The sequence below is a fragment of the Aethalodelphis obliquidens genome, unplaced genomic scaffold, assembly GCF_003676395.1.
Source record: "Aethalodelphis obliquidens isolate GAN/ISIS:26980383/991018 unplaced genomic scaffold, ASM367639v1 scaffold1, whole genome shotgun sequence".
Classification (NCBI taxonomy): Eukaryota; Metazoa; Chordata; class Mammalia; order Artiodactyla; family Delphinidae; genus Aethalodelphis; species Aethalodelphis obliquidens.
This window is the reverse complement of record NW_020837945.1, coordinates 86,173,371-86,199,793: the sequence shown is the minus strand read 5'-3', so window position 1 is coordinate 86,199,793 and position 26,423 is coordinate 86,173,371. Positions and strand designations below refer to the sequence as shown.

The following is a 26,423-nucleotide window of genomic DNA, read 5'->3' as shown; positions in this document are numbered from 1 at the left end:
TAGGCAATAGCTTAAGGGAAGGTTTTCCAATAAAGTTAAGGCATATACTAGGAATATCCATGACACATTCCTCAGAGAGTGACTACACCAGCCTAACAGAGAAGGAGGCATGTTTTATCACCAATGTTGTTTTCTAAGTAGAAATGACTCAAGTATGGTGGACCTTGAGTGTCAGACATCGGAGTAAGCAGGGCACAGCAGTGTTTCCCTAATTGAAACTCTACAGGCATAGCCCCAATAGTCCACAAGGTTTTCCACAAGAAATTTTTTTTTTTAATGGGGCCATACCACATGGCATGCAGATCTTAGTTCCCCGACCAGAGATCAAATGCGGGCCCCCGCAGTGAAAGCGTCAGTCCTAACCACTGGACCACCAGAGAATTCCCTCCAAAAGAATTTTAAAATTTTGTGTTTTCATTTATTTGATTGTCTAAGTAAATATTTATAATTGATAGATTTATCCCTATGACTACCTCAATACCAAGTACTGACAAGAGATTTCAGTACCCACATCTTGTATGTATGTGCCTATATTGTTGCTAACTACTTTAACTATTGAGGTTTCCTGAGAACGAAACAGAACCTGATTCAAGACATAAATTATATATTCACATGAAACAAGGTCAAAATGGTGTCATAGAGTAGTGTATGAATAAAGGTTCTGAGACAACTCAAGTGGAAAAAAAAATGACATCACAAAGTGACATAGGCATAGCAAATGCAAAAAAAATCTATAAAACCAATACTATATTCACATGGTGACAGAGTTTGGTTTCAGCGAAACATTATATGTCTTATTAAATTTTGCTAATTGAAATTTTGCTGAATTTTGAGCTTCATTTATATTAAATATATAAATTTGTTTTTATGCTTGTACAAGAACTACAAATATAAGAGGATTATATATAATTTTCTATTTATTTTAATTTAATAAAAAATAGGGCTTCCCTGGTGGCGCAGTGGTTGAGAGTCCACCTGCCGATGCAGGGGACACGGGTTTGTGCCCCAGTCCGGGAAGATCCCACATGCTGCGGAGCGGCTGGGCCCGTGAGCCATGGCTGCTGACCCTGTGCGTCCGGAGCCTGTGCTCCGCAACAGGAGAGGCCACAACAGTGAGAGGGCTGTTTACCGCAAAAAAAAAAAAAAAATTTAAGTCAGCATTGGACATCTATGAAAAAATTTCTTGTCTTTAAAAAGTGGTCTACCTAAGGGACTAGGAAGATTATATATCTTGATCTGAATGGTAGTTACCTGGATGAACAGATATTTACAAATCCTTTGAACTGAACACAATATTTGTGTTTCACTCTAACTCTATTATACCTCAATGAAAAAGTGAAAAAATGAAACTCAAATAAACAAATAAATAAAAGTAGTCTGTATATTTCTTGAGTTTGAGGAAACACTGCTCAAAGCTTTAGAACATACAGATTTAGCTCCTGTTGCAATTCTGCCACTTACCAGCTGAGTAACCTGAGACAGACTTCTTAACCAGTACAAACTCCATTTTCTTCATCTGTAAAATGAGGATAATAACAGATCCTTGCAAGATGTTGTGAGGGTTATAGGGAAATTTTGCAGGTAAAATACAAAACAATAGACCTAATATATAACGGTGCTCACTAAACAATAGTGATAAAGGAAGGAAGGGAGGAAAGGAGGGAGAGGGAAGCAAGCAGGCTTTGGCTTAACATGATACACACATGCATACATGTATAGTCACACACAACCACGTACACATGATTTTGAAGGTTTTGAGCAAAGGTGGAAGATGATGAAAGCAGTCCTTTAAAAACTGCCTGCAAAAAAAAAAAAAAAAAACTGCAATCTGACAGTGTTATTAAGGAAGAGTTAGAGTAGAAACCAGAGTGTAGGAGGTCTACTAAAATTCATCATAACTTTCAATAACCAAATTGCATAAATCAGTAAATTACATATCCTGCAGTGAGCTTTTTAGAGAGCTTCAAAAACTATTCAGTCTATCTGGATTTTCCTTCAAGCTTCAAAAAGCATTTATTAAGTACCTATTTGCTGCAGAAGTAATAAAAATGGTAATGATTCTGCTTTCCCAGGAACTTATGAGCTAAATGAATAGATACATTAAACAAATCAATAAAGTAGAAAAATTACGTACTCATTTTAGATTCAAGTAAAAAAAGTAATGGCTATGGACTTTAAAAACTCAGGATATCCATTCTCAACACTGCTCAGATGCCAAAAGTGGTATGGGGGTGTGGGGGGTAGGGTTATATTTCAGATAAGGTGGTCAGCAAAGGTCTCTCTGAGAAGATGACATCCACATAGAAGTAGATGAAGAAGCTAGCCAAATGCATGTTCGGAGGAAGAACACTCCAGGCATATGGAAAGAATTAAGCCTTTTGTGTTCAAGGAAAAGGAAGGAGCAGAATGAGCTAAAGAAAAGGAATAGCAGAAAAATGGTATCAAAGGAATAGTGAGGGACAGATCAAGGGGAACAAACAGACCACGATAAGAACACTGAATTTAATTCTAAATGAGATGAGAAACCATTGGAGAATTCTTAGCAAAGGAGTAACCTAATCTAACTTGAGTTTTTCAAAGGATTACTCTGGCTGCTGTTTTAAGAAGGAACTGTAGGGAAAAAGGACAGAGGTGGGGAGAACATTTGGTAAGGGGATTCATATAAGTAGAGAGCACACTGGCTTTCTTCTCTTCTCTCAGTGGAAGAGCCCTTAAAGAACCACTCTTAAGGACTGGGAGAACCTTAGAGAAGGAGAGACAAACATCTCACTTCCAGGGGTGGGGTTTTGCTGAACCACAAAATCCAGAGGCCCATCTTGATGTGACCACCAAGGCTGGAACTCTGAGAGAGTGAACTGATATGTGACCCCTAGCATTTTGGGAGTATTTGAGAACAGGAAGATGTATACTTGCCTCCCACCTGAAGATAATAAGGTGTCTGGAGCTACCCATGATGGCAGCAAGGAGAGAAGGAAGCAAAGGGGAAACAGCCTACACTTCCCTACTGTTGAAACAAGGATGTGAGTTCCTGTGGGCCAATGGGAGACCACAGAAGATAACCAGGCTCAAGCTACTCCTCATAAACTAATTTTCTGCCAGATAGAGAAACCCAGGAGAAAGAGGGAGAAGGTATACCCCTACGGACAGGGACTGAGGTTGGGTCATAAGAGCTCAGCTTGAATACACTCGTTGCACAGTAGCTTCTTTATTAGGGGGCAACTACAGCCAGATTACACGTAAGATTTTTCACTTTTTCCCATACTCTCCCTTTTTCACTTTTTCCTATACTCACGTTCCTCTCACCATCTACCCTCAAGGTAACAGAAAAGGTAGGAAAGGAGTAAAAAATAAAGAGATCTAGTGAAAGAAGAGGTTCTGCCCCCACGTTTCCTTATTTCATGAACCCTAACCTCTGCTGTACTGCTCCATAAGTATGTTGGAAAAAAATCATACCCAGAGAATTGGCTTCAGGGCCATTACTTCTCATTTCTCATTATAACCTAACTTACATTATAAGGACTCAAGGTAGTTTGCATAATACTTATAGACAACATGATAGCCAATTCAGAAATGAACTTTTTTCTAAACAGAACATATGGAAAGAAGGTCATTCCTGTCTTCCATCTAAATGTTACTGTCTTTATTTGATTTTGACAGAAATTCATCTGCAGCTGCTTGCATAAAGTATAACAATGATCTGTTTGTACCTGTGGGGAGACAAAAAAATGAGGCTTTAGAGTTTCAGTTACTCAGTATCCATGTACAGAGTCATATAAATAAATGATAGATGGATAAATGATATATGGAGAATACATAAATGATAGAGGATATTGATGATTATAGTATAGATTAAAATATATTACTTGAATGAATGTAGATTAATTCATTCAACAAGTACTTAACTGAGTATTTACTATGTGGTAGGCACTGAGTATTCAGTGGATTCCTTACAATCCAAAGAGAGAGGTAGGTATTTTAAAAGTAAACACAAATTATTATACAATTCTGAACTCAGATACATGCTATAAAGCAAAAGAACAAGATGTAGTGATGGAGAACTCTTTACATTTGGGGCATAGGGGAAACTTCTCTGAGCAAATGACATTTAAGCTGATAACTAAAAAGGAAAAAAAGGAACCAGCAGATGAAGAGTTGGAGCAAAGGCCCTGATGTGGAAAAGAATTTGGAGTTTGCCAGAAATTTAAAGAGAGCCAGTATGACAGGAACTTAGAATAGTGAACAACAGCATAAGATAAAGTTAGATGGAAGGTCGAGCATGTACCTTATGGACTTGAGACTTGTTAGACTTTCCTAAGCACTTGTTTGAATTTTATTCCAAGTGTAATGAGAAAACTTTGATGGGTTTAAACTTTGAAGACCCACATTTAAAAAGATCACCTGGGCTGAGGGCAGTGTGGGAGAATGGACTGAATAAGAGGCAAAATAGAGAAATGTGAGGAGACTATTGCAAAAGATACCGATGTCTTGAATTAGATGGTAGCAGTGAAAGTGAAGAAAACTAAGCCCCTTTTCCTTCTGATTCTACTTGCTTGTGAGGGATAAGCTCATGACAGCTTTAACTGCCACTTCTATGCTGATGACTCCCAAGTCTATCTCCCTGGATGCAACTCTTTCCTTAAACTCACAACACTACCAGTGCCTCCCCATATCCAATTGCTTAATGGACACTTCCTTTCAGATAGCAAAAATTCAAATGGAATTCTTCATCTTCCCCTCCAAACCTGCTGCCTTCCTGACTTCTCATCATTCTCCCCATCACTTGGAATCAAAACTTTGGCATCACTTTTGATGTCTGTCTCCCTTTCTCTCCATCTCCCATGCCCAGGATACTGAAGCATTAAGTATACATGCTCTGGAGTCATAATACTTAGGCCAATGGATTGGAACAGACAGGACATTTACCTGGTACATAGTTGCCATTGCTATGCTCTAGATTGCACACTATATTGCAGGAATTTTTTAAAATTTCGACTCCTGTATGCCCTGGAACGTGTGGGAATCCTAGCTGATCACACAGCAGTTTCAGGTACAGTCTGTCCACATCAAATAAACACAGAAACACTAAGAGAATGGATATCTGATCCTCCTTGGTTATGTTGAGAGGAAAACTATTATTTCCTAAGCTGACTACAGTTTTCTCAATGAATAGTATGCAGATTACCACAGTCCTTCTTACACTGCAAAACAGTCATATAAATAGAGAACTTGCTGGCCCTGAAGGAAGATGACCTATTTTTCGGTTTTGGTTTTTCAAGAAAATCTAAAAACCAACACAGCTAGAGTTAGAACTGAAGGTTCAGAAAGGACTGACAGAGTCTTGGTAGTTATAAGTGAGAAAGGGTGAGATCACCAAGGAAGAGCACTCTGAGAGAGACTAACCAATGATTAAACATAGTACCTGCACATAGTAGAGAGGAGGAGGAAATAGAATCCATGAAGGATTCAGAGCAGCAAAGGTCAGACAAGAAGCTAATGATCCTTCCAGACCCACTCTCCACCTGCTCTGTGGGGAAAGAGGTATACATATGAACCTATATGGTTAATATCTACGAACTCTCTTTTCCTCCTGGTTTGTTAGGTACAGTTAATGGGATGTGCACCAGCAAAGATACATCAAAAGAGAGAGAGGTTGAGGTATTTATCCCTCTGAAAGGCTTCCATGGACTGGACTTTCACCCTCAACTAAATGCCACAGCTCCTTATAGCAGCAGGCCATTGTTATGACACCCAGATTTTTGTACTATCTCCCTACAACCTGCCCCTACACTTTATAAATTGCCACCTTATGAAATGAGAGTAACCATGAAAAAAAGGAAAATTTGAATTACATGCTTAAAAAGCTAGCTGTTCTTTTGTTGGGTGTGGCAAGAAGAGATCTCCTGTAGACATCCTTATCCCTATCCTGGTTTCTTTTAGGGGGCTGATTAAATAGTGTTTACACCTATTTGAGCTGACTCCAAGGAAGCAAGCAAGGACCTGACTACGTCATCTCAGGAAAGAGTTCTACTCATGTCTAAAATAATTGGGGGATGAGGAGTGGAGTGGAAGAGTGGCAAAGAATCACCAAGGGGGCCAACCTTCTTTTACTATTTTGAGAGACATGAGATTTTCAAGCTCAGCAAGCCTCCCATTCTGCAGTAAACCTAATTAAAGTAAACAGAATTTTAAAATGAACCAAACCCAGTTAGGCAGTAGGAGCTAACATTCCTCTTCAATTATTATATGAGGTCACATCTCACAGTTGTGTACTGGACACCTTCTCCTTTATCTGTCTTCCCACTCACTGCCCTTCTCAGAGTACTCAAGAACAGAGAGACCCCAGACCATCGACGGTCTGAGCCAGTCCAAATCTTCTTAGCCAGTCTCTCTTGCCCTGTGCACAAACAGATGCTATTATACCACAAGGTCAACTCACAACATGGAGCTGAGAGATAGCAAAGGTGGCAGCTGAAGACAGAGACACACAGGGAGAGGGTCGTGCATTTTTTAATGCTAATTCTGTAGCCGGGCTGATACTTCTTGGCAGTTTATAAACTTGTGATATGACTGTTGAGACTATTGTACATCTGAAAATGGAGAATTGCTACTATCTTCATAACAAAAGAAACTGTTCCTGCCAATAATGTCATGTTTATCCTAAGAAAAGTTGTGGGTTTTGAGTGTGGGGGGTAAGGGAGATCAGATGTAGCAAATGAAATATGCTATAATTCTTATGTAAATGCTGCTAAAGGAAAGGTCTGGTAAAACTATAGTACAACTCAAACACAGATATCATAGTGCATGTCAGTCTAAAAGTAGGCTGGAAAAAAATTTTTGATGTTTTTTAAAATATAACTTATGGTACATTCAAGGGATGCATCTGAAGGCTTGGAAATCTATATAATGTTTGTTAGATAATTCATAATAATTATAATGTATATATAATAATATTAACACACCTCTTTCAGAAATGGAAAGATTTTGTAATAAATATAATGACATGGAAGAACTGAATATAAAAATAAACTAAATTTCATAAATGTATATAAAATGTTTCACCTCTCAAATACTTTTTTTCTTTTTACTTCTTATGTCCATTCTTAAAACTCTACCATGTATAAGTTCCTAAAGGTAAAATCTATATTTATCACTCGATAAAAATGGAAATAATTAAAAGGTGATCAGAAAAAATGTTAACTACTTGGGAATTAAGATTCATGCTTAATTGACAAAGGATTAATCACCAAAATATACAAGCATCTCATGCAGCTCAATATCACAAAAACAAACAGCCCAATCCAAAAATGGGCAGAAGACCTAAATGACATTTCTCCAAGAAGACATACAGATGGCCAACAAATACATGAAAATATGCTCAACATCACTAATCATTAGAGAAATGCAAATCAAAACCACAATGAGGTATCACCTCACACCAGTCAGAATGGCCATCATCAAAAAAATCTACAAACGGGCTTCCCTGGTGGCGCAGTGGTTGAGAGTCCACCTGCCGATGCAGGGGACACGGGTTCGTGTCCCGGTCTGGGAAGATCCCACATGCCGCGGAGCAGCTAGGCCCGTGAGCCATGGCCGCTGAGCCTGCGCGTCCGGAGCCTGTGCTACGCAACGGGAGAGGCCACAACAGTGAGAGGGCTGTTTACCGCAAAAAAAAAAAAAAAAAAACAGCTGATGGATAAAGAAGATGTGGTACATATACACAATGGAATATTACTCAGCCATAAAAAGAAACAAAATTGAGTTATTTGTAGTGAGGTGGATGGACACAGAATCTTTCATACAGAGTGAAGTAATAAGTCAGAAAGAGAACCTAGTGGCAGGGCAGGAATAAAGACGCAGATGGAGAGAACAGACTTGAGGGCACAGAGGGGGAAGGGGAAGCTGGGATGAAGTGAGAGAGTAGCACTGATGTATACACACTACCAAATGTAAAATGGATGGCTAGTGGGAAGCTGCTGCATAGCACAGGGAGATCAGCTCGATGCTTTGTGACTACCCAGAAGGATGGGATAAGGAGGGTGGGAGGGAAGCTCAAGAGGGAAGGGATATGGGGATATATGTACACATATAGCTGATTCACTTTGTCATACAGCAGAAACTAACACAACATTGTAAAGCATTTATACTCCAGTAAAGATGTGAAAAAAAAAAAGATTACATAGCACACACACACACACACACACACACACAAAAATAAAGGTTATACTCCATTTAAAAAAAAAGATTCATGCTTCTAAATAACTGTTAGATCAAAGAAGAAATTAGAACTGAAAGTTTCTAGAAAGCATGGAAAGATGAACCCTTCACACTATTTATTAAGCCAATGAACATTTACTGAGAACCTGCAATGGCAAAGAAAGCACTTTGCCAAGCATGAAGGGATGTGAAGAAAAATATGACAGTCTTCCAATGTCAAGCCAGCACAGACTCTAGTGGAAATATATGCTAAGGACTGTGGGAATCCAGAAGAAAGAATCATTAATTCCAACTAATCAGAATACAAAATAAAAAAAGTTGCACTTGAATAAATCACTTCTTGGGGAATGTGCTGGTTTTGGTTAGATAGCGAAAGTGAAGGGAAGCAGACATTCCATGCTGCAGGAAGGCACAAAGACACAGAGGCATGAATGTGGAATGGGTGAAACACAGAAGTATAATTAAACCTGTTAGAAGTTGAGTCCATGATAGTAAGATTAAAGATTAAAATAAGTTGTGGATGGCCTTAGATCCTCAAGCTTTAAAGTGCAAAACTCTTGGAGATCTTAAAAAGAAGATTCTGTTTCAGTAGGTAAAGGGTAGGGTCTGAGATTCTGCACTTTTAAACAAGCTCCCAGATCAAGACAGTAATGCTGGTGTGAACAGTACTTTGATCTGCAAGGTAATAAAGGATTCAAGGGTGGATATCATGGAGATTTAGTGTCCTTAAAGAAAGGCAATGTAATATAGCCATTAAAATACAGTCTTTGTAATCAGACAGATAGGATTTAAATTACACTTCCTTCACTTATTAGCTGCATAACCTTTGGCAATTTACCTTTGGAGGCTTAGTTTCCTCATTTATAAAGTGAGAAAATAATTATTACCTCAAAGTATTGTTATGACTACATGAGATAATGATTGTAAATAACTTGCAAAATACAAATACACAGCAAAAAGTAAATACTCAATATGTGGTAACATTACTTCCTGAAGCCTATAATATGAGAGGACTCCTTTCCTCTGCTGTTCTCCTTAAGCATAAAATCACTAATTTTTTTTCTTTTCCTTTTTTGCTTCTTTTATATGCTAGGTATTTTCTTCATACTGTGTAACTCCCAAAAGAATCATTTGGAAACAAAAGCTATTAGATGCTTACTACATCTTCACACTATTGGAATTATTCTAAATTAGAGCTAAACTCAAAGCTTTCTTTGAGGTTTTTTATCTTTTTTAATTGCAATATAACTGACATACAACATTGTATTAGTTTTAGGTGTACAACATAATTATTTGATATATTTACATGCAAAATGATTACCAACAATAAATTTAGTTAATATCCATAGCCACACTTAGTTACAAATTTTTTTCTTGCCATAAGAACTTTTAAGGTCTACTCTCTTAGCAAGTTTCAAATATATTATACAATATAGTATTATTAACTATAGTTACCACACTGTACATTAATCACTGACTTTTCTAAACAGTCTGCTATGTGTTGGTACTTCCATGTTGCCTCCAGGAACAGACAGATAATGGAAAGGGAAAAACAAGGGGCAGGTACATGGTTAGAAGTTTTTAAATGGTTAAAACCTTTAATGACAAACAAAAAGTGTATACTGAAATACTATAAACTATTCAAAAGATTAAGAAGTTATGGTGCAATTTTTTTTTTTTTTTTTTTTTTTTTTGCCACATTGCACTGCTTGCAGGATCTTTGTTCCCCAACCAGGGGATCAAACCCAGGCCTGGAAGTGAAAGTGCCGTGTCCTAACCACTGGACAGCCAGGGAATTCCCAATTATGGTGCAAATTTAGATGTCAACTAATTACTGTTCTGCTTAAAACAAAGATGATAGGGAGGAAGTGATTAATTTCAGAAAGTCCCAAAAAGGAAATGTATTCAGTGAATCTCAAAAAGGTAGGTCTGAAGGAATAAACAAATAGGTTGTCAAAGCAAAACCCAGATAAGAAATGCCAATTACAGGCCAATGATTTTGCTAAAAGGGAGTGAAATTACTAAGGAAGTAAATATATCAGAATTATAGTTTTAGGACTGTGTCATATTTTTTTGTGAAAATGAATTGGCTTTGAAAAGAACTAGCCATATTCAGAAACCTCCAGTTACGTTTAAGAAATCCCAATCTCAATCCCTACCAATGAGTCATTTTTTGTTTCCTTTATTAAATTTATTCTTATATAGACAATGTCAACTAGATACAAATAATTTTTATATACCATCATTTGTAACTGTACTTAAGGCAAAAAAAAAAAAAAATCTATCATTGTGGAGTCTACCAGAGTACATAGGCAACTATGGGTCACAATGTTGTTAATGCGCTAGACAAACCCTGCCCTAAAATTCGTTTCGAATACAAAATAGAATTAAAGAGAGATTGATACCTTGTGTGATTGTGTGAATTCAGGAAAAACATTTGTGTCTGACTTTGTTTTAGACTAGTTGGAAATCACAGGAGAAACTGGAAGTAAACTTCTTGCAAGATGAAACATACAAATATTGGAAGTGATTCAATTCAAAAGACATTTATGGGAGCTCTTTCAGGTGCCAGGTCCCTCATGGAATTCATGGAAACTTAGCCAATGCTGATGAAATGGATGGGGGTGGAAAGAAAATAAATTCATAGGAAAAAGAGCTCCTTTTATTGTTCTATGTTGGTGACATAGATATAAGGATAAATAATACTTAGTATTCAGTCCAATTTTTCATAAAGGAACCCTTTATAACAAGGAAGCAGTTCTTTCACAAAGTTTGAGATTCCATTCCCAACAGGCTAGAGACCTTGCAGAGAAAAATAACCAAAATATGAGACTAGTCTCAAATTCTAATATTTTTATCAGTTGAAGTTCAGAGCTGATCTCCTCTTCTCTTCAAACATTATATCAGTGGTTGATCCAGCCAAATAAAACTCCCAACATCAAATAGCCCCATCTTCTCTGCTTCTCTCTTTTTCCCACTTCAAGTATGTTCCCCGAATCCAAATTTTCTTTCTGGTAATATGTGAGTCTGCCAGGATGATTTTCCCCTACATCTAATTCTACTCTCACCAGAGATATTATGTCATTAATTTTATTACTGTCACTAATACTAAAAAGGAAGAGAAGGAGGCAGAGGGAGAGGAGAAGGAAGAGGACAAAGAAGAACACTTACCATGTTCCTGACATAGTCTTTTTTTTTCGGCCACCCTGGTCAACTTGCGGGATCTTAGTTTCCTGACTAGGGATTGAACCCACACCCTCGGCAGTGAAAGCACGGAGTCTTAACCACTGGACCGCCAGGGAATTTCCTGTCTCATTTAATTTTCACTAAAACAAATCAAAACTTGCTATAATTAACTCCATTTATAGATGACAAAACTAAAGCTTCAAGAGGTTAGGTGCCCTGTGGGGGTGGGGGTGGTGTGATGAATTGGGAGATTGGGATTGACATGTATACACTAATATGTATAATATAGATAACTAATGAGAACCTGCTGTATAAAAAAATAAATTAATAAAATAAATTTTTTTTAAAAAAGGGTTAGGTGCCTTGCCTGAGATCACACAGCTTGGAAGTACAGGGGCAGAATTCAAACAGACTGTCTAAGGTCAGATCCCACATGCTTAGTCCCTCCTCTTACTGCCTCCCTTAGAATCAGCTGATGATGTTTGAGAGAAACGGGCAAGACCAAGCCCAAGTCAGTTTGTTTGTGAAGAAGCCAGGCTTCAATCCCTGGTCCTTTAACTACAAAGCCTATGGACTTAGCCACTACCTATTCCAGCTTCCTGCACTGTGTCTCCAGATAATTGAATGTTTAAGCTATCAGTAGAATAATCTGTCCATTTCTCTGTTTCATTTTGTTAACAAAAACAGAAACAAAGAATTCAGTCATTAATTGCAAATGTATAACCAAGATACTTACCGATTCCTCCAAAGTCTTTCCTCAGATAGGAAGCTTATTATTCCTCCCATCCTAAACACTAGGTCAGCCAAACTGTACTTTATCCTGAAAGTATTAGATCAGTCAATCCCTGTCAACATTAGTAAATCAATAGCTGTAGAATACTAAATTTTAAAAGACGAATGTTTGAATTTTCTTTACCCCTCAAAACATTGTAGACTATGTGGTGCAATTACTAAAAAAATCTCAACTGAAATGTGGCAAGTGGGAAAACTAAATGCAGAGCTCCTGATATGATAAACTTCCTCTCAGATTTATCATGATTGCTTATAACAACATGAATTTTGGATAATGATTTCCCTTAACATCAAAGCTTAAAAACCTCTTTTATCAGAAAGCTTAACAATTTAACTTTGGTAGAAATAAGGGTGGGTAGGCCAAAGGCATTTCAATTAATGCCAGAATTATTTCTGAATCTCTTATAACCTTCAAGAATTTATTATTTCTGATCTTAAGGCAGCTGCGTGATTGGACACATCCAGCATTTCTTAACATATGTATTCTCCCTTTCAAGGTCTTTATTCTGTAGTCCCTTGATATTTACATGATTAATGAACCCTTTGGAAGCTCAGAAATGTCAATGAGCAAAGGCCAGATCATTCTATGATTTTTAGCCCCATAATTAGTAGTGAAATCTAGATGACCTAGCAAATGTGTTTTGTACTGGTGCTCATAAGAGTCAAATGTTTTAATAATATTGTTTGTGACTGTGAATATGACTAGGCTATAATTTGAAATCAGTATAACGTCATTATCAAACAAAATTGTTCTTGAAACAAAATTCATCTTTGGCAAGACTTAAAAATCTGGGGACGGTGTTAAGATACTGGCATATGTTTTTCTGTAGGTTTATTGGTAATTTGTATGTATTTTGTAAAATGTCTGTTCATATCTTTGTAAGAGTCTCTTTTTAAAATCAATTAGAATCTTGATTTGATATATAATGGACAATGTTATTGTCTTTACAGTTAAGTGATAATTGATTTTTTAATTACATTTTCTGCATCATGAAAACCACTGACCAAAAATTTCACCAAGATGCAATAATATTTCAAATATTTTTCTTTGTCTGTTTAGGCCTGTCAATATTCTAGGAATCAGTGTAACAGCTCTCACTCTTCAGCAGTTTTTAATGTAAATAAATTATAATTCAATATTTTCATTATGATTAATTTATATAATAGCTATACAGCTAAACATGAGATTTCATGGACTAAGAAGAATTTATTGACATTTCTTAATCCAATCCAATTATTTCAAGTGAAAATGCTATTGTGAAAAATGTACAGAAAGCATGAAGGAAATTTTCAAGAGACCTATTAGAATCATTACTGGTACATCATTACTTTGACTAATATCGACAGAAAGCAAAATTGAAATAAATTTGAAACTATCTTCAAACTTGGGGCAATTTTTTAAATGCAAGTTTTTCTGAAATATGTTCTTTACTAATTTTTTGACACTTCTGTTACTGTATATTTGTATTGTGCATGTATACACACACATGCACACACAGAGAAATATAGCAGAATGTTCTCTCTAAATTAAAACTAATAAATGCTCAAATTGTTGATTATCAGAGAAATGTAAATCAAAACTACAATGAGGTATCACTGCACACCAGTCAGAATGGCTATCATCAAAAAGTCTACAAATAATAAATGCTAGAGAGGATGTGGAGAAAAGGGAACCCTGCTACACTGTTGGTGGGAATGTAACCACTATGGAAAACAGTATGGAAGTGCCTTAAAAAACTAAAACTACAACTACCATATGATCCAGCAATTCAACTCCTGGGTATATATCTATAAACAACAAAAACTCTGACTTGAAAAGGTACATACACCCCAGTGTTCATAACAGCACTACTTACAATAGCCAAGACATGGAAGCAACCCAAATGCCCATCAACAGATGACCGGCTTAAGAAGATGTGGTATACATATATATATACACAATGAAATATTACTCAGTCATAAAAAAGGTGGAAATATTGCCATTTGCAGCAATATGTATGGACCTAGAGAATATTATACTTAGTGAAATAAGACAGAGAAAGACAAATATATGATATCATTTATATGTGAATCTAAAAAATAATACAAATAAGTCTATATACAAAACGTAAACAGACTCACAGACATAGAAACAAATTCATTGTTACCAAGGTGGGGGGAACAAATTACGAACAAGGGATTAACAGATTCAACCTACTATACATAAGGTAGATAAGCAACAGAAATTTACTGTATAGCACAGGGAATTATAGCCATTATCTGGTAATAACAGATAATGGAACATAATATGAAAAAAAAATAATCACTATGCCATACACCTGAAACTAACACAATATTATAAATTAACTATACTTCAATTTAAAAAGTGATCTTGAAAAAATAATAAAATAAAGATAAATAAATAAAACTAATAAAAATTTATTTCAGGAACAAGATGAAACTAAACTTAAATGAGGAAGCACAACTCAGCACCACTCAAATGGTTAGAATAGAAACTGCAAAAGAAAAATCAGTAATTTTGCTAATGTCTAATCATGATGAAAATGGTTCTAAATTTGATATTTTTAAGTTATTTATATTGACAGGAAATTGTCTAATTATATTGTCATAATTAAGTCTCAAAGTTTATAGAGAAACATTTTGTTTTATCAAAAAGGATGCTATTTGGTTATAAATAAAGGTAGTACCTACAAATGGCACAATGAACTATTTTGATAATACAGGGAAGAAAAGGCATATTACATTTTGCACTGAGGTTTTTGTTTTGGCTTTGGGGATTTTTTTGTTTTACTTCTTAATGAAGGCACTGTACAGAAAGCTCCCTAGCTAGAATATGGTAATGCTTCTCATAATGACACAACTGATTAACTACTTTAAGTAAGAGGAAATTCTTTGTTCCAAGTAAATTTAAACCCTGTTCTGGTTGATGATGAATCTCAAAATTCAAAAAACTGTTACTCTAATTTACTCACTGAATATATTTCCCTTCAGATGAACTCACTATATAGTCTATTTTATTTATTTAAATAGCAGTCCTGAATCTTATTACTTATATTATAGATCCATCAGTATTCTGTATCATCCCTATAACCTTACATCAGTATTCTGTATCATCCCTATAACCTTACCCCAACTTTCTCCGCTGTAAATTATAGGTCTGTGTTTTTTTCAATCTAATCTACAGTATCAGTAAGGAGACCTTGTGTCCAGTTTGCCTAGGACAATTCTCATTTACACCTAACATTGTATAATTGATAGCCCCTCCTTCCCTTTCACTTCAGTTAGGAAAATAATTTATATGGTAACGTAATATATAAAGAGCATAAGAACTTCAAGTGTAGTCTTTGTAATGTTTGCCATTGTCACACTTTTTGACCAAATTAAGAAACTTAAGGCTTTCTAACGAACTGATATCAGTTTTTAGTTACTTAACAGGAATCATCTATTAATACTATTTAAATTTCATTCCTATTGATAAAGATCTCAGATTTTTAATGTTCCTTCAATGCCTTTACTTTAAAAAAAAACTTGCAAACAATATTCTCTTGATAAGAATTTAAAAGAAAAAAACTTTCTTTTTAAACCTAACCTAAATAATGTGATACATTTTTTGAGAAACTAGAGAAGTTTCTGCCATAGTATGTAGGAATATCAATAAACTCATCTATGCTCCTTTCACTTAACAAGTATTGAGAATCAATATGTGGCAGTTACTCTGTTGAGCACTTTTTGGGGGTTGGTGGTGAGGAGGGAGTGGTGAAAGGGAAGAAATTTTAAATGAAATGTAGAAACTTCCAGTTACAAATCCCATTAAAATGACATTAGAGGAGACCAAAGTAGACAAGGGATGTCAGCAAACTTTGGAAGATGGAAAGCCAACAGAGGAATAGTAACTGACAAAATGACTAGAAGAAGTTGACATCTCAGTGCTTGCAGGGTTGGATAAGAAGAAACAAATCAATTCCTCCCACAGAATTCAAGTATAGAGGCAATAGGAAGCCATTCGACCACATGTTTCAGTATAATGAGGATTCACATAAAGAAAGAGGAAGAAATGGAAACCCAGGAAAAAAGGGACCTGAAACAAGAGAGCAACAAAGGAAATCTCAGAATGACAGCTTACATCAAGGCCAAAGAATAGCCACTCAGGTTGCTGCAGGGGACAGAGACCTTCAGGGGAGAGTTCTGCAGAGCTGAAAACAAAAAGGAACTGACAGAGTATTTAGAATTGTGTTTGAACATTTGAAAAACTTATTAATAGACTTGATAGATCTGATGAAGCATTTTTAAAAATTAGTAAAGGGCACATTAAAAATAACTCCCATTGTTCATAGCAGTACTATTTACAATGGCCAAGACATGGAAACAACCCAAGTACCATTGACAGACAATTGGCTTAAGAAGACGTACTATACACACACACACACACACACACACACACACACACACAGTGGAATATTACTCAGCCATAAAAAGGAATGCCATTTGCAGAAATATGGATGAACCTAGAGAATATTATACTTAGTAAAGTAAGTTAAGTCACACAGAGAAAAACAAATATTATATGATATCACTTATATGTGGAATCTAAAAAATAATACAAATGAATGTAAATGCAAAAGAGAAACAGACTCACAGATATAGAAAACAAAATTGTGGTTACCAAAGGGAAAGGGAAAGGGGGAGGGATAAAATTAGGATTATGGGATTAACAGATACAAACTACTATATATAAAATATATAAGCAACAAGGATATACTGTATAGAACAGGGAATTATAGCCATTATCTTACAATAACCTATAATGGAATATAATCTGAAAAAATACTGAATCACTATGCTGTACACCTGAAACTAAAACAATATTTTAAATCACCTATACTTCAATAAAAAAGGGAAGAGGAAGGCATGGCTCTGTAAAATAGATCTGACCTAGAATTTAGGAAGCTTGAATGACTGTGCCAGCTTGGCAACTGTGTGGTTGTAACTTACTTGCGCAGGTAAGTCTTTCTGATCCTCAATTTACTCATTTACAAACCAAGGAGACTGAGTTAGGTGATCTTTATGTTTCTGATCCTAAACTCTATTATTTAGGTAATAGTCTTCAAAGCATTTCCATAGGTATCAATTTTGTTTCAGTATTACATTCAACAAGTTTGTAATAAGCATCTTCTATGTACCAAACAATGTTCTGAGTGCTTGAGGTGCATCAGTGAACAAACCAAATGAAGATTCTTGCCTTCATGGGGCTTATGTTTTAGCTTACATCCTGTGAGATAAATATTATTTACATTTTACTTAGGAAGAGGTTTAACATCAGATGTAGGCAACCTTCCCTAGATAGGTTAGTAGTAAGCAGAGTTAGGATTCAGACTCAGGGCTTCTGATTCACACATTGTGCTCTTTCCATACTAAACACATTGCAAAGGACATAATTCAACAGGGAAACAATTTTGAGAAAAATAGAAGCTACTGCTAACTCAGATAGCTATTAGATAGTGTTATCATACGCTCTTATTTGGGGTCTTTGATGATGCTGATCATTTTTTTAAAGAAGTGAAAACCCTAATGGCACTAAATAAGGAATAGGTCTTATGAAACAGATGGCTTAGCAGATGGTAGATTGCTCCTTTTCTTCTTGGCTCCTCCTGCTGAAATAATGTGATATGCAGGATGGTTAGGTATGTTTGACTTCTTGGGTCTTAACTAGTAGATATTCCTGGAACAGATGCTGTTTCCTTATCCTGAGCTCAACAAATTCACAAGTACAATCTGCAGCATTTCCTTTTCTGCCACTCTTGTTACACTGTGCCCAGTTTTATCAACTCTAATTAAAATATTTTACATTGAAATGTGGCCTAAAATAAGTCAGGAGTTTCAGAACAAGTAACCCAAAGAAATTATTGGAAGCCCCTGATTGCTCCCAATAGATGAATGGCAATCATAACTTTTAGGTAAGTCAATATTGCATTAAACATACCTTTGAAGCAGAAGAATTTATTAGGTGACAACAATGTGCAGACCACTGGGATAGGTACTGTACTGTGGGAGACATAAGGATGATGAGATGTGATCTTGGTCTTCAAGGATGTTACAGTATAGGAGGCACTTAAAAAAGCATACAAATCATTACAATGCAAGGCAGAGTCAGGTAACTGCTGTAAGAGTGGCTCAAAGAGTGAGTTTGGGAATTCAGAGGAAGGAAAACTCACTTCTCCTTGGCTGGTTTGTGATGTGCTGGAGCAAGGCAGGGTTAGGGTGAAAGAACTTGCTAAGGTCAGACTTTGCAGGATGATGAGGATTTCTACAACTAGATATAATAGGGAGGGCTTTCCAGATAGCATGGTGTTAAGGGTGGAGGTGGGAATGTTTACAGAAAAGTTAACTTTGACTAGAGCATATAAGGTATATGAATGAACTGGATTGTGATGGCCCTGCAAATCAAGGCAAGCTCTCCGAGCTTAGAACAGGTTGTAATAGGGAATTATGGAAGGATTTTCTGCAAGAAGGTGACATGATCTATGCTTTGTTTCAGCAAGATTAGTTTCTCAGGAGCTGGGCTGGATTACAGGAGAGAGAAACAGAGGCAGTGAGACCAATTAGCTGGTTCTTATTATAGTCCAGCTGGTTCTTATTATAGTCCAGAGAAGAAATAATGAGGGTCTGAAGTAGATCTGGTACTTGTTAGAGGAAGAAGGCAATGAATAGGAGAGTTGTTGAGGAGGTATTCACTATAATTTCCCCATTAAAAGGGGAAAAGTCTGTAGCTTTTGTAATAATTGCAAACTAAGGCTTGATCAGGGTTGCTAGTGACATTAATAAAATCACTAACAAAAATAGGAACCCTAGAGTTGATTAATTTTCTTTCCCCTAATTTCATAAATTTCTAGAGAGTTTTTATATTATATATATGTTATATATAATATATAAATATTTCTATATTATATTACATATAATATAGAAATATTTATATATTATATATAACATATACATCTCCAAATGATTTTAGGGCTTCTTAAGCATTGATGTATTATTTAAGTCAAGCTAAAAGGTAGAAACCTACAGCAGAATTCAAAATTAACTTTAAAAGATTTCATATTATGTAACGTAAGGTGCCCTCTGATTCTTCACTGTGATTATGTATGAGCATACAGTGTCATAGAAAGCAGGTGTTATTAAATATTAATAGATTTTCCTCTAACCAATTTCTATCCAACAGAATTAATAAATACATTAAAAATAAACTGAATTTCTTATAGTATGTGTCATCCAAGGGATTTTTAGAAAGCAAATCTCTATCTTTTAGGGCTTCCCTGGTGGCACAGTGGTTGAGAGTCCGCCTGCCGATGCAGCGGACACGGGTTTGTGCCCCGGTCCAGGAAGATCCCACATGCCGCGGAGCGGCTGGGCCCGTGAGCCATGGCCGCTGAGCCTGCGCGTCCGGAGCCTGTGCTCCGCAACAGAAGAGGCCACAACAGTGAGAGGCCCGCGTATGGCAAAAAAAAAAAAAAAAAAAAAAAACCTCTTTTAGAAACAAATCCCTAAGTAAAAGCAAACACATAAATAAAAATATGCATGGAATGATATGTAATGGAATTCATGGAATGCCACTTTCTAACTTTTTAATATTATTTTAAGTATAGGTCATCTCCTCTATAAAACTTTAAGTTTCCCAAGGTCAGAGTCAAAGTCTCCTTTTCACAGCCTCATGGTATCTAGCACTGAGTTCTTACCACAAAAATCACACAAGAGTTACTGATAAAGAAATGTCTAAGCCTCCACTTCACAAAGCACTCCATTGGTCCCTTAAAAAATTAAGAAAATAAATAACTAGAAGATTCTTTAAAACTTATCCACCTTGTTATGTAAAATTGGATGAAATCTGGGCCTCAGGGTCAATTACCATCACCCAGGTCTATCTCAGGCTGGATCAACATTTCTCAAGTAGGATCAGGACTGTGGTTTTTCATATTATTCTTCCTTCCTGCCTCATCATCTTTTCCCCTCCCCTAGGCTCCCATTATAGTTTTTAGAATAAATAATACAATATCAGCCAAGTATTTTCTTTTTCACAAACTGAAGTTTTCATTTTAGATGATCTTGTTTTTCCATTTTTAGCTTGTCTTTCTCTGCCTTTATCATAACCTTTCCCTTTTACAAAGCTCTCTGCCCTCATGGGAAGAATCATAATATTTTGAACTATAAATGGAAAGATAATGTTATTATATTGAATTATGAAGCTTCTGCTGAAATTGCTATTTTTGGGGAATTGAACGTATGCTGGGACTCTTTCTGTCTCTTCATAGAGGCTGTTGTATTAATCCTGGTAAAGTGCTATAGGCTTCCAACTCACCCATTTTAAATCTGTTTGTGTAACACTTTATATTTAGTGTCTTGAGCCTAGTGTAATTGCACTGAAATTGCCAGACACTGGGGGTGATAGATGGACTGCCACCATTTCGTTTCCTACAGACTCTGATCCAAGGCCTTTAATTTGCTTGCCAGTTCCTCTCTCACTTATGCCTTTGACCACACTGAGGACTAATAACAAAGAGGAGCATACCAAGCCCTCTTTACGTGATGAATTTAGTGTGCACAGGTGACATGACATTAAAACAATAAACTGAAAATTAGAAATACAAAAAAAAAAATTTAAGTCTGGCTAAGGCAGAGGAGTTACCCAGTCCAGCACCTGTTTTCCCTCACAGCTGATTACATCACTGAGAAAATATTTAAGGTTCAGGAAATGTCCTTCAAAGCTTGAATTACTGATAGTTTCCATCTTTCAACTCAAAGAGTTGTTAAGGCATTATCCATTTCCACTGGACCATTAGTTGAAGGTTCAAATTATCTGTAGTATTCATACACAACCTTGTAATTTCTATGGGATCTCTATCTACACTGATGAAATATTTCAACTATGTATTCATTTTGCCTCAAAACTTTCCCAGGAAGGGCATGAGAGTAGGCATAGTTCTCATTTTAAAGTTGAACAAATGACAAAACAAAAAATTAAATAACTCAGAACAGTTCCTAACATAGGTAAGTAACAATAGTGCTGAACAGCTAGGCAGGGCTGTTTTCGCGGGTTGACCTACCTTTCTTTTTACTTAAAACCTTAAGATGGTTTCACCTTCTTCTATGGCTCAGACTTTTGACTATGCTAAAATGTATAGCAGTGCAGAATAGCTATAGTTATTAAGAACGTGGGTCTGAAACTAGACTACCTAGGTTCAAATCCCAGCCCTGCTATTTACTGGCCCTGGGAGCTTAGGCAACTGACTTACGTTTCCATGCCTCAGTCTCCACTCTGTCAAATTAGAGTAACAACCTGTTTATTTGTAAGTTTGTTGTGAAGAGTTAATACATATAAGATCCACATGTGATGTATGTAAAGTCCTTAAACAGTGCCTGACACATTATACTGTTCACTTATTTTTTCTAATACAGCTAGCTTTATCATGAGGCAACTCACTTAAATTTAAGTGATATCATAGATTATGTAATTTGGTAACTTCTGGCCCTTACTGAATTTCTAGGCAGTTGTCAGAAAATTGGATTACCTATTATTGGGGAGGTGAAGAGAACTTAGGCTTTTGATAATCTAAGCCATGCTTATGTAACCCAGGTATCATCTGAGTTCACAATGTCTTTGACTTTCTTTTTTTTTTTTTTATACAGCAGGTCCTTATTAGTCATCAATTTTATACACATCAGTGTATACATGTCAATCCCAAAGCCCAATTCATCACACCACCACGACCACGCCCCCCACCGCTTTCCCCACTTGGTGTCCATACATTTGTTCTCTGCATCTGTGTCTCAATTTCTGCCCTGCAAACCGGTTCATCTGTACCATTTTTCTAAGTTCCACGTATATACGTTAATATACGATATTTGTTTTTCTCTTTCTGACTTACTTCACTCGGTAGGACAGTCTCTAGATCCACCCATGTCTCTACAAATGATCCAATTTCGTTCCTTTTTATGGCTGATTAATATTCCATTGTATATATGTACCACATCTTCTTTATCAATTCGTCTGTCAATGGGCATTTAGGTTGCTTCCATGACCTGGCTATTGTAAATAGTACTGAAATGAACATTGGGGTGCATGTGTCTCTTTGAATTATGGTTTTCTCTCAGTATATGCCCAGTAGTGGGATTGCTGGATCATATGGTAATTCTATTTTAAGTTTTAAGGAACCTCCATACTGTTCTCCATAGTGGCTGTATCAATTTACATTCCCACCAACAGTGCAAGAGGGTTCCCTTTTCTTCACACCCTCTCCAGCATTTGTTGTTTGTAGATCTTCTGATGACGCCCATTCTAACTGCTGTGAGGTGATACCTCATTGTAGTTTTGATTTGCATTTCTCTAATAATTAGTGATGTTGAGCAGCTTTTCATGTGCTTCTTGGTCATCTGTATTCTTCTTTGGAGAAATACCTATTTAGGTCTTCTGTCCATTTTTGAATTGGGTTCTTTATTTTTTTAATATTGAGCTTCATGAGCTGTTTATATATTTTGGAGATTAATCCTTTGTCTCTTGTTACATTTGCAAATATTTTCTCCCATTCTGAGGGTTGTCTTTTCGTCTTGTTTATGGTTTCCTTGGCTGTGCAAAAGCTTTGAAGTTCCATTAGGTCCCATTTGTTTATTCTGGTTTTAATTTCCATTACTCTAAGAGGTGGATCAAAAAAGATCTTGCTGTGATTTATGTCAAAGAGTATTCTTCCTATGTTTTCCTCTAAGAGTTTTATAGTGCCCAGTATTACATTTATGTCTCTAACACATTTTGAGTTTATTTTTGTGTACAGTGTTAGGGAGTGTTTTAATTTCATTCTTTTACATGTAGCTGTCCAGTTTTCCCAGCATTATTTATTGAAGAGACTGTCTTTTCTCCATTGTATATCCTTGCCTCCTTTGTCATAGATTAGTTGACCATAGGTTCGTGGGTTTATCTCTGGGCTTTCTATCTTGTTCCATTGATCTATGTTTCTGTTTTTATGCCAGTACCATGTTGTCTTGATTACTGTAGCTATGTAGTATAGTCTGAAGTCAGGGAGTCTGATTCCTCCAGCTCCGCTTTTTTCCCTCAAGACTGCTTTGGCTATTCGGGGTCTTTTGTGTCTCCATACAAATTTTAAGATTTTTTGTTCTAGTTCCATAAAAAATGCCATTGGTAATTTGATAGGGATTATATTGAATCTGTAGATTGCTTTGGGTAGTATAGTCATTTTCACAATATTGATTCTTCCAATCCAAGAACATGGTATATCTCTCCATCTGTTGGTATCATCTTTAATTTCTTTCATCAGTGTCTTATAGTTTTCTGCATACAGGTCTTTTGTCTCCCTAGGTAGGTTTATTCCTAGGTATTTTATTCTTTTTGTTGCAATGGTAAATGGGAATGTTTCATTAATTTCTCTTTCAGATTTTTCATCATTAGTATATAGGAATGCAAGAGATTTCTGTGCATTAATTTTGTATCCTGCAACTTTACCAAATTCATTGATTAGCTGTAGTACTTTTCTGATGGCATCTTCAGGATTCTCTATGTATAGTATCACGTCATCTGCAAACAGTGACAGTTTTACTTCTTCTTTTCCAATTTGTATTCCTTTTATTTCTTTTTCTTCTCTGATTGCCATGGCTAGGACTTCCAAAACAATGTTGAATAATAGTGGTGAGAGTGGACATCCTTGTCTTGTTCCTGATCTTAGAGGAAATGCTTTCAGTTTTTCACAATTAAGAATGATGTTTGGGGCTTCCCTGGTGGCGCAATGGTTGAGAGTCCGCCTGCCGATGCAGGGGACACGGGTTCGTACCCCGGTCTGGGAAGATCCCACATGCCGCGGAGCGGCTAGGCCCGTGAGCCATGGCCACTGGGGCTGCGCGTCCAGAGCCTGTGCTCTGCAACGGGAGAGGCCACAACAGTGAGAGGCCCGCATACAGCAAAAAAAAAAAAAAAAAAAGGATGATGTTTGCTATGGGGTGGTCGTATATGGCCTTTATTATGTTGAGGTAGGTTCCCTCTATGCCAACTTTATGGAGAGTTTTTGTCATAAATTGGTGTTGAATTTTGTCAAAAGCTTTTTCTGCATCTACTGAGATGATCATATTGTTTTTATTCTTCAATTTGTTAATATGGTTTATCACATTGATTGATTTATGTATATTGAAGAATCCTTGCATCCTTGGGATAAATCCCACTTGATCATGGTGTATGATCCTTTTAATGTGTTTTGGATTCTCCTTGCTAGTACTTTGTTAAGAATTTTTGAATCTATATTCATCAGTGATATTGGTCTGTAATTTCCTTTTTTTGTAGTATCTTTGTCTGGTTTTGGTATCAGGGTGATGGTGGCCTCATAGAATGACTTTGGGAGTGTTCCTTCCTCTGAAATTTTTTGGAAGAGTTTGAGAAGGTTGGGTGTTAGCTCTTCTCTAAATGTTTGATAGAATTCACCTGTGAAGCCATCTGGTCCTGGACTTTTGTTTGTTGGAAGACGTGTTTTGTTTTGTTTTTTGTGGTACGTGGGCCTCTCGCTGTTGTGGCCTCTCCCGCTGCGGAGCACAGGATCCATTCGCACAGGATCCTTCCTTCCCTCCTTCCTTCCTTCCATCTTCCCTCCCTCCCTCCCTCCATCCCTCCTTTCTTTCTTTCTTTCTTTCTTTCTTTCTTTCTTTCTACTTCTACTAATTCTTTCTTTCTAATTTTTCTCCCTTTTATTCTGAGCTGTGTGGATGAAAGCCTCTTGGTGCTGCAGCCAGGAGTCAGTTCTGTGCCTCTGAGGTGGCAGAGTCAACTTCAGGACACTGGTCCACAAGAGACCTCCCAGCTGCACATAATATCAAACGGTGAAAATCTCCCAGATTTCACCATATCAACACCAGCAGCCAGCTTCACTCAACGACCAGCAAGCTACAGTGCTGTACACCCTATGTCAAACAACTAGCAAGACAGGAAGACAACCCCACCCATTAGCAGAGAGGCTGCCTAAAATCATAATAAGTCCACAGACACCACAAAACACACCAACAGACGTGGACGTGCCCACCAGAAAGACAAGATCCGGCCTCATCCGCCAGAACACAGGTACTAGTCCCCTCCACCAGGAAGCCTACACAACCCACTGAACCAACCTTAGCCACTGGGGGCAGACACCAAAAACAACAGGGACTATGAACCTGCAGCCTGCAAAAAGGAGACCCCAAACACAGTAAGATAAGCAAAATGAGAACAGAAAAACACACAGCAGTTGAAGGAGCAAGATAAAAACCCACCAGATCTAACAAATGAAGAGGAAATAGGTAGTCTACCTGAAAAAGAATTCAGAATAATGATAGTAAAGATGATCCAAAATCTTGGAAATAGGATAAACAAAATGCAAGAAACATTTAACAAGGACCTAGAAGAACTACAGATGAAACAAGCAATGATGAACAACACAATAAATGAAATGAAAAATACTCTAGATGGGATAAATAGCAGAATAACTGAGGCAGAAGAACGGATAAGTGACCTGGAAGATAAAATAGTGGAAATAACTACTGCAGAGCAGAATAAACAAAAAAGAATGAAAAGAACTGAGGACAGTCTCAGAGACTTCTGGGACAACATGAAACGCACCAACATTCAAATTATAGGGGTTCCAGAAGAAGAAGAGAAAAAGAAAGGGACTGAGAAAATATTTGAAGAGATTATAGTTGAAAACTTCCCTAATATGGGAAAGGAAATAGTTAATCAAATCCAGGAAGCACAGAAAGTCCCATACAGGATAAATCCAAGGAGAAATACACCAAGACACATATTAGTCAAACTGTCAAAAATTAAATACAAAGAAAACATATTAAAAACAGCAAGGGAAAAACAACAAATAACACACAAGGGAATCCCCATAAGGTTAACCGCTGATCTTTCAGCAGAAACTCTGCAAGCCAGAAGGGACTGGCAGGACATATTTAAAGTGATGAGGACAAAACCCTGCAACCAAGATTACTCTACCCAGCAAGGATCTCATTCAGATTTGATGGAGGAATTAAAACCTTTACAGACAAGCAAAAGCTGAGAGAGTTCAGCACCACCAAACCAGCTTCACAACAAATGCTAAAGGAACTTCTCTAGGCAAGAAACACAAGAGAAGGAAAAGGCCTACAATAATGAACCCAAAACAATTAAGAAAATGGGAATAGGAACATACATACCGATAATTACCTTAAATGTA

General features: G+C 36.7%; 1 long non-coding RNA gene across 1 annotated transcript in view; it reads right to left on the bottom strand.

Annotated features, from left to right (window-relative positions):
* Positions 1–26,423, bottom strand: part of LOC113622716 (uncharacterized) — a 367,008-nt gene that overhangs the window by 252,964 nt on the left and 87,621 nt on the right. Inside the window, exon 3 of the long non-coding RNA XR_003433624.1 lies at positions 1,462–1,516. This is a non-coding gene — a long non-coding RNA (uncharacterized LOC113622716). The remainder of the gene's footprint in view (positions 1–1,461; positions 1,517–26,423) is intronic.